Raw genomic sequence first — 13,982 nt, 5'->3', positions numbered from 1 at the left:
GCAAGTCAACCCTTGCATGTGTGCCACATCCATATAATATAGAAGTACAAAATATTATATGTTAGTCCTTTCACACTTGATGTCCAAGGGGAAAAACCACATGGGAAAAAGTGCCCTTGGTTAAGCCCTGTTCACACATAGCACTACCATAAGTGAGCATATTCCTACAAATCCCCCCTGTAGTGGAAGTGTGAACGTGTACAAGGTAGCAGATCACTCTCTGTATGAGAGTAAGCCCAAAGCTTTGCGGAAAGCTTCAAACTTTTCTCGAGGTAAAGCCTTTGTGAATAGATCTGCAACATTATCATGTGTAGGGCAAGAAGATAAACTGATCTCCCCTGCATTTTCTCTCTCTCTCTGACATAGTGATAATGAATCTCTATGTGCTTGGTACATGCATGAAATACTGGATTTCGTGCCACGGCCATAGCACTCTGGCTATCAGTGAGAATGGTGGTGGGTGTCTGCTGACACTCACGAAGATCAGCCAATAGTCTCCTCAACCATACACAATCTACTGTAGCTGTAAAGACTGTCCTGTACTCAGCCTCACAAGTAGACGTAGCAACAGTGGGTTGCTTTTTACTCAACCAAGATATGCATGAACTGCCAAGAAAAAAAACAATTCCCACTGGTGGATTGTCTGGTATCATAATCACCAGCCCAATCTGAATCACTGTATGCATAAAGCTGCAAGCTGCCCCCCCTGGGATAGAACAAACCAAGATCCAGGGTACCCTTAAGATAGCGAAAAATGCGTTTGACTGCTTGTCAATGCTTTGTGCCTGGGCTGTGCATGAATTTGCTCAACAAAGACACTCCAAAAGATATGTCTGGCCTCGTGTTACACAAGTAAATGAGGCATCCCACTGCCTGGCTGTAAATGCCGGCCTCAAAAGGCTCTCCAATATCATGCATAGTGAGCCGTACACCTGGTTCTACCGGAATAGAAATGGGCTTACATTCATCCATGTGAAACCTTTTTAGCAAACTTTTTATGTACTTAATTTGCTGCATAACAATGCCATCATCTGTATGCATAAACTGTATGCCGAGATAGTAGTGTAAAGGCCCCAAATCTGACATATCAAATTCAGCTTTCAAATCAGCTTTGAAATCTGAAATTTGTGCTTTGCTTGTACCTGTAATGAGCATGTCATCTACATACAAGATGACTATGAGAATATCGGCATTGGTTTTCTTCACATACAATGTGCTTTCAGCTGGACTATTCTCATAACCTTGGCTGGTTAGATGAGCATGTATCTTATCATACCAAGCTCTTGGAGCTTGCTTTAACCCATACAATGCTTTGTGCAACCTGCATACTTTATGTTCCTCACCAGGAACTACAAAACCAGTGGGCTGATTTACATATACTTCCTCCTGTAAATCCGCATTTAAGAATGCAGTTTTGATATCCAATTGATGCACTTTCCATCCTTCATGGACAGCCAATGCAATCACAGATCTTATTGTGGTCATTCTCGAAGTAGGAGCAAAAGTCTCTTCATAATCTATTCCCTTTTTCTGGGAGTAGCCTTTAGCCACAAGTCTTGCTTTGTACTTGTCAATAGTACCATCAGACTTTCTTTTGACTTTGTACACCCACTTTGTTCCAATTACATGCTTGCCTTTAGGCAATTCCACAAGATCCCATGTATTATTCTTCATGATAGAAGAAATTTCAGCTTTCATAGCTTGCAACCAATGCTCATTCTCATGTGCTTCTTCATAAGAAGAAGGCTCTTCTGAATCAAAGAGACCACCCATTGCGAATGCAGACTCCCCACGATGTACATTCAAAGCATGGCTGGAACTAGCCCTTGTTCTACCTGTGAGTGGAGCTGCAAGTTTGCTTTCTTGCAAAGTTTTCAGCAACCATCTTGGCACTGACTTAGCTGTGTCTATGGCTGTTTGCTCTTCCCTGACAAGATCTTCCACTTCTTCCATAGAAGGGGGCTGAATGGCTGGCTTGTCCACATGTTCTACATGTGGATTTTCTTGTGTAGGGACTGGCTGATCTGAATCCTCCCTAATTGCAATGGGTAAAAGTCCATTAAACATGTCCTGATAAGCTTGTATCATTGCTTTTATACAAGCTGTACATGGGCTGTTCTGAATTTTCAGCAAATACCACATCTCTACTGACAAAAATCCTTCGTGTAGTTGGATTATAAAGATGGTATCCTTTGCTTTCATTGCTGTAGCCCACAAAAATGCATTTAATTGCTTTGTCATCAAGCTTTGTTCGGAGTTGTTCTGGCACATGTGCATATGCCAAACACCCAAATGTACGCATATAATCCACTGTTGGCTTTCGGCTATACCAAGCCTCAAATGGTGTTATGGTTTTCAAAGCTTTTGTTGGACACCTGTTCAATACATGAGTTGCACACATTATAGCTTCCATCCAAAATTTGTGAGGCAACTTTTGTGCTTTCACCATGCATCTTGCCATCTCCATGAGAGATCTATTTTTCCTTTCAGCTACACCATTCTGCTGCGGTGTATAAGGCACAGTACATTGGTGTTTGATGCCCTTTTGAAGCATATAATCTTTGAATGCATTTGACATGTATTCTCCACCTCTATCCGAGCGGAGTGTTTGGACTTTACATCCACACATATTTTCAGCCATTGCTACAAAGTGTCGAAAGCATGTAAACACATTTGCTTTCGCTTTCAAAGGGTAAGCCCAAGCAAACCTGGAGTAGTCATCAATGAATGTGACAAAGTAAAGATGCCCCCCTATGGATGGTGTCCGCATTGGACCACATACATCACTATGTATGAGTTGTAATTTACTTTCAGCTCTAACAGCTCCATCTTTGGGGAATGGTTTTCGTTGCATCTTTCCCAAAATACACCCCTCACATACATGTCTTGGTGGAGACTCAAGAGGCGGCATATTATCAACCATATGATGCTTCTGCAAAAGCATCAAACTTTGAAAATTTACATGCCCAAAACGAGCATGCCATAGCTCTGCATCATGCATAGCAGGAGTGTGGGCAGCCACTGTATTTGCATCATAAGTGCGCTTGTCATAGCTGTCCAGCTTATACAAGCCTTTGTATCGTGTTCCAGAAGTGACTATTTGATAACCCTTTGATGGGTCTTTTACCAAACACTTCCCATCTTCAAATTCAACCTTTAAACCTTGGTCGTTTATGGCTGAGATGGAGAGCAGATTTTTCCTTATCCCTGGAACATACAATACATTTTTCATACATATATTGGCACCATTGGCTGCATTAAGTATGACATTACTAATTCCCTTTACTGGATATGTGGTATGATCTGCACAGGATACAGTGCGGCCATTTGGAGCATAAACCAAGTGTTGAAATACATCTTTGCATGAAGTGATGTGGCTCGAAGCACCACTATCAAAATACCATGATGCATTCTGTCTGTCAGATGCAATGCAAGACATATCAGTGTCTGAAGCACTTGGTGTGTCACTAGTGCATGTGACCAAAAATGTGTACTCTTCCTGGATTACATTAGCCGATTGCTGTGCTTTGTCATCCGAAGAGTCTGCTACTGCATTGCTTGCTTCTTTCCTTTTCTCTTTTGCAATCCGCTTCCTACATTCACTAATGTAGTGTCCAGGCTTATGGCAGTAGTGACATTTGCCCTTCTTTTTGGGCTTGTTTGCATCCCTTTTGTCAGACTTTTCACCACTAGAAGAGGGCTGTCCATGACCAGCCTTGCTAGACTGTTGTCCCCCATGTCTAAAGCTCTTTGCTTTACTCTTATCCTTGGCTGTAATGCCTTTTCTCCACCACGGTTGCTCGATAAGTTTGCTCTTGTTTGCTCTTCCTGCAAGAGTAAACCCACGAGCTCTTCAAAAGTGACGGGATCACCACCTCCTCTCATTGAGAGGTTGAGAGAGGTGTGAAAGCCCAAATAGGAAGGTGGTAAAGAATGAAGAGTGTTGGTGACCATCTGTCTGTCTCGGATAACCTCATCAATGTTGAGTAATTGTTCCTGCAAATCTTTCACTTTGGTGAGATGATTTGCCATAGAGTCACCCTCATCCATAGAAAGAAGATCCAATTGCCTCTTCAAGTAGGCAACTCTTGCCTCGTTGCGTACCTGATACATTGCTTCCAATTTGTCCCATGCAAGCTTCGATGTCTTGCACGAACGAATGTGCGGAATAATAGTCCTTTTCACTGAAAGGGCTATCAATGACATGGCCTGTGCATCTCTAGAGTCCCATCTCTTCTGCTTTTGTGTGGGAGCAGGATCTACATCAGGAGCTCTTTGAGCACCTCCCCTTTGAGGCGTGGCTGGGTGTATGGTAAGTGCATCTAATTGGCCAATTTTCACAAAAGCCTCAAATTTTTGCAAGTGGAAGAGGTTCAATTTGTTGATTTTGACCTCAATTGTGAAAACCCCCAAATTGCAGGCAAAACAAGATGCCCAATTTTTTCAATTTGTCCTGAAATTGTGAAATTCCCCAAATTGCACCTGTAATTTTCCTGTGAATTTGACTTGCACAGAAGTGTGTGCTAAATCTGCATATGACCTGCACTGGAATGGCTGCAAAATATTGTATTTGTATTTGACCCAAAATGTGCACAGAGAAATACCTTCCTGCAAGGGCAGCAGGTTTGGAGCACACAGTCGAATAGAGGGAGCCAGCAGGCTGGCCAAGTCGTTGCAGGTGGAGACGTTGGAGGGAGTCGTTGTTGCAGGTGGAGAAGGCGGGTGCGTGTACCGGGCAGCAAGACGGAGGCGTGAGAGTGTCGAGGAGCTGCAGGTTGGTGGAACCGGGTAGCTGGCAGCCAGGTGGAAGCGAAGGCGGAGCGCGTAGAGGCGAATGGCAGGCGTTGACGGACATGCGTGAACAGAGTTGACGATGCGCTGGCAGCGGCGAACACAGGTGACGGGCGAATGGCAGGCGCAGGCTCCCGGTGCTTGTGTCGGGCTGGACCCGCCGGGACGGAGCAGGCGGAGGCGTAGGGAGGGTGGCCGCGAGCGCGACTGGAGCAGGATGACGGAGGCGCCGTGGGAACGGAACGGAACGTCGAGGGGGTCGAGCCGGAGCAGACGGATGCCGCGTGGACGGAACACAACGGCCGACGGAAGCAAGACGGACGGTACTGCTGGCCGGAACGGACCACGTCGACGGTGGGAGGCGCACCTGGCCGGGACGCCGGCTGCAGAGGAGGTGCCGCCCGTGATGTTGGGCGGAGGTGGTGGGCTTCCCACTAGTGCCGCCCGTTTCTGGCGGTAGGACGGTGGAGCAGTTGGACGGACGTCGACGGAAAACACAGCGTCGATGGAAAAACGCAGGCGACGGACGGAACGCCTGTTTTCGACGGAATTTCGCAGGGTTTCTTCCAGCTGCAGTTTTCCAAGGCTAGCTTCCAGCTCCGAGCTCTGATACCAAATGTTGGGTGTTGGACTCACACACTCACACACACAAACCTGCACATTAGGGTTAGGTGCAGGGTAGAGAAGCTGACACATAGAAATGAGAGAGAGAGAGAGAGAGAGCCAAAAGTGTGGTATCCACAAAATGCAAGTCAACCCTTGCATGTGTGCCACATCCATATAATATAGAAGTACAAAATATTATATGTTAAGAGTGTCCTTTCACACTTGATGTCCAAGGGGAAAAACCACATGGGAAAAAGTGCCCTTGGTTAAGCCCTGTTCACACATAGCACTACCATAAGTGAGCATATGCCTACACATTGGGCTTTTTTATAACTAATGAAAGGATCTTTTCATTGAAAAAAAAAAAAACTCTGCTTGAATGATATGATGTGGGACAGATGGTTTGCTGCGAATCATTTGTGATAGCATGAGGATCAATCCGCTGCCAATCTGTTGAGGATAATCCCGGTGCCCAAAAGGGGGCTGCATACATCATTGTTGGAGTGACCAAGGTGTGAAAGAGCCACCCCTTTGTCCAGGGTGTAACATGCAGCGGAAGTATTCGTAATTAAGGATCCTCTCACACGAGTCTCACACCGCCTTGTTTATCTTGAGTTTCGTGAGTTTAGCAATCCACTTTTATCACTTCAAACTTTAAGAGATTTAGAGAGAGAGAGAGATAGAACTGTACACCAGATTGGGTCCCGAATTAACCACTGAAGGGCATGATGATAATAATGTGGAAAAATGCTAAATAAATACTATAAATATGAAAAAAATATCAAATAATATTCTGAGGCTTCTGCAAAGGTTTAGATGGCCTAAATGCATATGGGATGAATGCTATGCAAGAATGCACACATGTCCTGATGCAAACTCTAAGGCTTCTATGACATCTATATGCATGAATGATTCTCTCCAAGTGGGTTAAGGGACTTTAACTGACTGATTGACTCACTAAGGTTGAGGAATGACCTACGTATCTCGTGCTTGACATATTCTGGACTGAGGATTATGACAAATATCAAATCCTAAAGGGTTCTAATACTGTACAATGTTGCACTGATGATGAGCCATCTTGTCACCATGCACTACAGTGCAGAGTGCATGTGACATTCCCTCCTGCTTAGCTTGGCGGCAGGTTCATGGCTTCCAAGTAGTCCGCCAACAATTGGGGGTACTCTTGAAAGAACTCCTCGTCTAGCCAAACGGCTTCGTGGGTACCTTGATCTCGGAACTTCGTATAGGACTGATGGAGTCTTCGACCGGAACCATACTTCCAATGATGAAGAAGGATTTGCTTAGGCTCAATGACTTCTGCTTCCTCTACCACGTCTGGCTGCTGTTCATCTGAAACATCAAACATTTCTGGTCCAATGTACGGTTTTAGCCAAGAAACATGGAAAACATCATGTATTGTCTAACTGTTAGGCAACCTTAATTTCATGGAGACATCACTTATCTTTTTAACTATCGAAAAGGGTCCAAAACTACGAAAAGAAAGCTTGGGATAGCGCTTGCCCACTTGTTTCAATCTTTGTTTCATGATGCGCAAATAGACCCAATCCCCTTTCTTGAAGTGGACATCTCGTCAAGATTTATTTTCTTGTCTGCTATAAGCTTCCTAGGCTTTGGTCAAGCGGTCTTTAACCGACTCAATGATTTTGGAAAATGCTTCCGTCGTTTTGTTAGTCTCAAGAGATGGAGACACCATTCTCGTCAAAAGAGAAGAGAAACGGTGACCAAAGGTTGTCTCATATGGAGTCCGTTTAACACTGGATGAATGAGTATCGTTCAAGATGGCTTGGACCAATGGAAGATAATGTTCCCATTTGGACTTCTGGTCATGACAGTATGACTTGAGAACATCAAAGGCCAACTGGTCTGTTTGTGGATGGAATGCACTAGACAACTGTAACTTGGTTCCAAAGTTCTCGAATAATGCTCTCCAAAAATGCGAGGTGAACTTGGAATCTCTGTCTGATGTAATGGTGCTAGGCAAACCACGAATGGGATACCAATGCTTGAGGAAAAGGCGGGCTACGTCCTTAGCTGTGGTCGTATGCTTGCATGGGATGAGCATGCAGAACTTACTGAAGTGATCCACAATGGTAAAACACTGATTGTTACGAGATTCGGTGGATGCTAGTAGAGGCTCTACAAAGTCCATAGAAATGTCGATGAAAGGTCCGTTGGGGATAGGCAAAGGTTGAAGTAACCGAGGCTTTTTTCGTATGTGGAACCTTAACTTTTTGACAAATCTTACAGGCTTGAACATGTGAATAAACATCGCATCTCATTTTTGGCCAATAAAAGGACCGTTCCAATTTCTCAAGGGTACTGTTGATACCTCTATGTCCTCCAACTAAGGAGTCATGGGCATCATGGAGAAAAAAAGGTCCGTTTGGGGATAGGCAAAGGTTGAAACTTACCCATGCTTTTTTCGTATATGGAACCTTAACTTCTTGACAAATCTTACAAGCTTGAACATGTGAATAAACATCACGTCTCATTTTTGGCCAATAAAAGGACCGTTCCAATTTCTTGAGGGTACTGTTGATATCTCTCTGTCCTCCAACTAAGGAGTCATGGGCATTATGGAGAAGAGCTGCTCGCTTTTCTCGAATGACACACAGGTGGTTCTTGTAGAACAACCAACTATTTTGCACTGAATAATGGCTAGGCTCAGAGGTGAGGACTAAATTGTATTGAGTACCAAACTCAAGGGAGTCGACATACTGGTCTTTCATGCTATCCAAGTCTTTCCTAGTGATTTCGAGAATGATAGACTCCCGCATTGCTTGGATAATGGCCTTTTGACTAAGAGCATGTGCGACTGGGTTATGCTTATCAGGGATGTACTCGATCATTCCTTCAAATTGTTGGAAGATCTGACTCCATTTGGCTTGCCGATCACTCCACTTAAGTGCTTGGTGGTTTGTTTTGACTGTGAAAATTTGTCCATAAAGGAAAGGCTTCCAATGCTTTAGCGCTGTGATCACATCCAAAAGCTCTTTGTCATAAACTAAATAATTCTTTTCGGCGACATCTAACTTTCTACTGTAGTAGGCCACGGGTCTATTGTCCTGCTGGAGAACTGCACCTATGGCTACATTGTTGGCATTGGTATAATGACCTCAAAAGGTTCATCCCAGATGCTAACTTCAAAATAGGCGCTTCTGAGGCTACTTTCTGGAGTGCACGGAATGCATCAAGTGCCTTGCTTGTGACTCTGACTTTTTGTCTACGAGTCTTCACCCCCTTGAAATCGATGATATAGCCCAAGTATTGAACCTCGACAGTGCCAAAGATAGACTTTTTGGCGTTTATGTAGAGCCCATTATCTCGCAAAAGTTGCAAGACTTTCTCCACATCTTTCTGATGCTGCTCCGCAGTGGCTGAGAAGACAAGTATGTCATCAAGAAATATGAAAACATACTTACCAATGAGGACTGTGAAAATCGTGGACATCATTTTATTGAAGGTTGCGGGTGCATCGGTAAGCCCAAAGGGCATCATTACGAACTCGTAGTGACCACGCTCTATCTGGAAAGTTGTTTTTGGAATGTCAGATTCAAAAATGCGGACATGATGGTAACCACTCTTGAGGTCGATCATAGTGAAAAATTTTGCACTGTCTAAACGCTCCAAAATGTACTCAATCCTTGGCATAGGAAACTTATTTTTAATGGTGAGTTTTTGTTTAATGCCTTGTAGTCTACACAAAGGCGTGTAGACTTGTCCTTCTTTTGGACAAATAGGATGGGTGTAAAAAATGGTGAGGAAGAAGGCCGCACGAATCCGGCTTGGAGGAGCTCAGATAACGCCTTTTCTAGCTCGCCCTCTGAAGTCTTGGAAAGACGATAGGGGAACATGCTGGGAGGTCCTGATCCAGGGACCAAATCGATATGATGGTCCTTGGGGAAGATTGGGCGGGAGATCGTCCCGAAGCATAATGTCCTAATGTCTAGAGGTCTGCTAACTGTGGGACTGGGGATGAAGATGAGATAGCTGCTACCGATGAGGCAGAGGCTGTCTGAGCATGAACAACATAAAGCAATTCTCTTTCTGCTCCCTTGCGGATAGCTCGTCGGGCCTGGAGATGAGGAATCAATGGGATGCCAAGAATGCTTCTATTCCCACGAATCATGACGGGCTCAAGAAAACTTTTACAGATAGTAAAAGTGTCCTGTCTCCAATCGAGAATAGGCTCATATTGACGAAACCACTGGATTCCGAAGATCATGTCACGCCCCAGAAGAGGCGAGACAATGAAATCTCGTTGGAATGAGGCCTTTTGAACTACAAAGACAAACTGCTGTGCCTTTTGAGATATGTGGGTGCGGAGACGAGGTGTGAACCTGTCCACATCCAAATGATATGGCACTAATGTATAGCTCATTTTGTTAGCCAACTGGGGAGAGATGGTGTCCTCAGAACTGCCCATGTCAAATAGGACTTCAAACTGTCGGCCCTTGGCAGCATAGTAGCAACGGAATGAGAACGAGAACGAGAACGGAACGAAAACCCCACCAGGGGAACGAGAATGGGCCAAAGGGGGAACGAGAACGAGGGGGAACGGAAAGGGGGAATGACCTAGATAATTCCTAGAAATGACAATAAATCTTAACATACAGTGCTCATTTTAAAACCCGTATTACGTAACCTTAAAACAAAAAGACATACTTATAGATATAAACAAATCAGGCACACACTAAAGTCTAGTGCACCACACAATTTGCATGGCTAGATACTAACAGATCTCACAACTCAAAATAAATGAGCCCACATCATACATGACATAAGTGACAAAAGACACAAAATGTGGCCCACGGCCTAGATAGAAGAAACAACCCAAGTCCAGAGTCCAAGCCTCAAGGTGACATGCAAATAGGAAGGAGATATCATGCATGGCTACTGCTAGTGATGCCTTCAAGGAGACTATCATCTATGTCATCCAAGAAAGCCATATCATCAAGACCAACATCTGCAGCATTCAATCAAGCAATATAAACTTCTTTGGTTTGGGAGAAGCCATATCACCAAGCAAGCAATTAGCACTTACAAAAATCACAAGTCATTGACTTGTTTTGTCTCAAATTTGGTCCTCTTCCTGGATGCAACATGGCCGAACATACTCCATAGTTTCTCAATCGGAGAGAAGCTTGCACCTTGAGACAAGATCCTTACAGCCAATGATTGCAGCTCTGGTGTACGAGCCCATAATCCTCCCACCATAAAGCAACCCCTATCTTAAACCTGTCTCTCTGTGTATCGGCCGATCCAAACCTTCCCAACTTGTTGCGATAAAATCCAAGTTCGTCTTTCACCAACCTTAGTTTATCTGCATCACGAACCTGCCTAGAAAGCACTGTCTCCCAACCATCCATCACCTCATCATAAGCCTCTTGTCCACATCCTTAGAACTCTGGATCCAAGACATACGCAGCGGCATGCATGGGAGAATGATAACAATTCCATCATGCTTCACATAATTCTCGAACCTCTGCATATTTCTCATCAGACAAGCCCATTTTCCCTATTTTCTCGATCATTCGGTCAGCCCTCTCATAAACCTTGCCAATGCATGGCTCCCGTCCATCTGCAATCCGCATCAAGCGCATGATCAGCTTCATCATAGCATTGATAGTATTGACTTCATCCCAGAATGTGAAGTCTTGTATGGTTCTCACAACGCCAGCTCTTGGCTGAGAAAGAGCCCATCCCATCCACTCATTGCATATAACCAACTGCTTCAAAGGTAAGTGTACTTTGGATAACCTCTTCATCATGAGAAAGTTATAACCAAAGCGTGTCTCTGAGTACTTCAAGAGATCCTTTGTGGGTGAGCTTTTGCGGAATTCATTCAAAATAAACTGATGGTTTTGAATGAAGCTTATTATCTCCTTGCCTTTTTGAATGTGTGGATCAACCCATGGCAAGTTGCCAACATCCTTCAGTAAGTTGCTTAAACAATGAGCAAAGCATGGACTAAATGTGATATGTGAATATCTGTCTTCAAGCTTTAGACTAGCTGCTCTATTTGTTGCCTCACCATCAGCTAAGAACTGAATAACATTTTGTGGGCCAACTTTCTCAATACCTTGGGCCCACTCTTTCACAAGCTGATCTGCAGTTTTTCTAGTCCCAGAAGCTGTCGAAATATGCAACGGATATGAGACAACAGATATGAGACAAACTACTGAGAGCACAACATAGCAAGACACCAACATGAAGATCAGCAAACGCAAGAGAACCACCAGCCTGAAAACCGCTGAACTGTGTGTGGAAGAGCAACGGCAGAAGAGAAAGAGTGAAGCCGTGTGAACTTTGCACTATATACAAGATCCGGTAGAATACCCAATACAATGAGGTGTGGGGGGCAGCCCCTCTATATATATGGTCCATGACTGTTGGTCGGCCAGCCCAAAATAAGTTGATAGCAGTCCCAACTACTCACGACCAGAAAACAAGAGTCGGCCTGATAAAATCCAGGTCGGCCAGACCAGAAAAATAGGCAGCCAGCATCTACTGCCCCACGACCATTGAAAATAGGGAAAAAAATATGAAAAGTGGGGAAAAATGGAGGAACACTGAGCAATGCTCATGGGCGGGCACACCCACAACAAAAGTCCTTTGTGAGATAATGTGCAGACAGGAGATGACTGCTAACATTCCCTCTCAGTTCCTGGATATGGAACCAACACCAGCGAGCTGGAGTGCTGCCGGAGCATAGCCTGAGGTGTAGAGACTTTGTGAAGAGGTCCACCGCATTGTCCTGCGTCGAACAAAACTCTAGCAAGATGTCATCAACAAAAAACTTCTCACGAACAAAGCGACTTTGGATGACTGTGGGTTCCGCTAGTGGAAACCCAATCTCGTCAAGCAACCTCCGCAGCCACACAACCTCGCAAGCAGCACCACAAGCAGAGCACCCCAAGCAGCCCGGTACTCTGCCTTTGTAGAACGACAAGGCAATAGTCGGTTGCCTCTTGCTGCTCCATGAAACAGCTCCTGAGTCGAGGGTAAAACCATAGCATGATGTAAATCTCCTCGTGTTTGGATCTCCTCCCCAATCCGAGTCACTCCAACCGTGGAGTCTGACTCCATCTGTCGTCTCCTCTCTAGTATCATAGCAGAGTCCAAGATCCTTTGTACGCTACAGAAACCGCAAGTTCCACAATCCTGCATCCCAATGAGTCTTCAAAGGCATCTGTAGAAATGAGCTCAACATCCACACACCAGGAAGCTCAAGTACAATCTGGTGTTCAGCAACCAAATCAATGAACCAAACCGCAAATCAATGAACCAAACCGCTTCCGATACAAAGAGGCATCAACCTGCTCACAAGGATCATCAACTGTAACATTGGTATGCCAGGTCCTAGAAACCTGCTGAAGACCATACAAGGCCTTCCAGAACTTGTAAACCACCCCCGCTGAACCCGGAACCTCAAAGCCTGGAGGCTGGTCAACATTCGCCTCTACCTGCAAGTCACCATCTGCCACTTGCTTGGCTTTCCTACAAGTCCCTTGGGAAAGAGCTTCCTCAACTGCAAGAGGCTCTTTGTCCCGACTGATACGAGACATCAGAGCGTAGTTCACCTGTAAAGGCTCCTCGGACTGACGAACGCAAGAGCTAGGTGTTGTTTCTGCCTACTGCTGCCAACATCTGGCAAGCCATCCACCATCTGGTCTTGGAAAGCCTGCTGTAGTGTATCCACATTCAAGTGGTCATGACAAAACTGCCACACATCACCAAATGGAGAACCTGTAAGAGAGTGCTGAGAGTTTGTAAATCCCATTCTCCACTCGGCCTTCCCATACAAGTGGTCGTGACGAAACTGCCACACATCACCAAACAGAGAACTTGTAAGAGAGAGTGTTGAGAGTTTGTAAATCCCATTCTCCACTCCGCCTTCCCATACAACCTGGCCTGTCGCTTTGTCTCGGAGAGCAACAAAATGCTCCTCAAACTCTACCAGTACACCAGTCTTGCAAACCTCATGCACTGACAACAGATGAAAACCAAGAGATGGGACAAAAAGAACCTGGGAGGAACGCTTCCCCCCTCTGCCATCGGGAACGATCTCTAACCTGCCCTCACTGTGAATAGGGATAGTGGACTCATCACCAATCAGGATGTGACCTGCGTGCCTCCGTTGATCCTGTAATAACTCTCGGGAAGGAGTCATGTGCCTGGAAGCACCACTGTCTAGAATCCAATCCCGAGTATCCCTAGCGGTGAGTCCAACCGCCTTCCTGCTCGAAGAAGATGAAATGCCGGTGTCCATAATCTCCAAGTGCACAAAAGTTGGAGTCTTCACAGTTACTGCTGAGGAATCTTCACCCTTCGCGGTGTTTTGCTTAGGACATTTTCTCCAATAATGGCCTTTCTCGCCACAATTGTTACAGGTACTCTTTGCCTTCAAGGTGTCACGATCCATGTCGGACTCCTGCATGGAAGACTTCTTTGCGACCGCTGGCTAGTCAAGGCCTCAGAACCTCCGCCCTGTGGAGGGTTCGTAAAACGCTCTTCCTGGTCCAAGAACCATAGGCACAAGCTCCTCCCATGTGATGGTGCTG

The 13,982-nt window shown here is 45.1% G+C and overlaps 1 protein-coding gene across 1 annotated transcript in view; it reads left to right on the top strand.

Annotated features, from left to right (window-relative positions):
- The window catches only part of LOC147639178 (protein pleiotropic regulatory locus 1-like), a 75,669-nt gene that overhangs the window by 32,475 nt on the left and 29,212 nt on the right, over nucleotides 1-13,982 (top strand). The gene's annotated exons all lie outside the window — the stretch shown is intronic.

Source organism: Cibotium barometz, chromosome 4 (assembly GCF_041138505.1).
Source record: "Cibotium barometz isolate CiBa-2024 chromosome 4, ASM4113850v1, whole genome shotgun sequence".
Classification (NCBI taxonomy): Eukaryota; Viridiplantae; Streptophyta; class Polypodiopsida; order Cyatheales; family Cibotiaceae; genus Cibotium; species Cibotium barometz.
The sequence above is the reverse complement of the archived record's forward strand: the minus strand, read 5'-3'. Positions and strand labels throughout refer to the sequence as shown.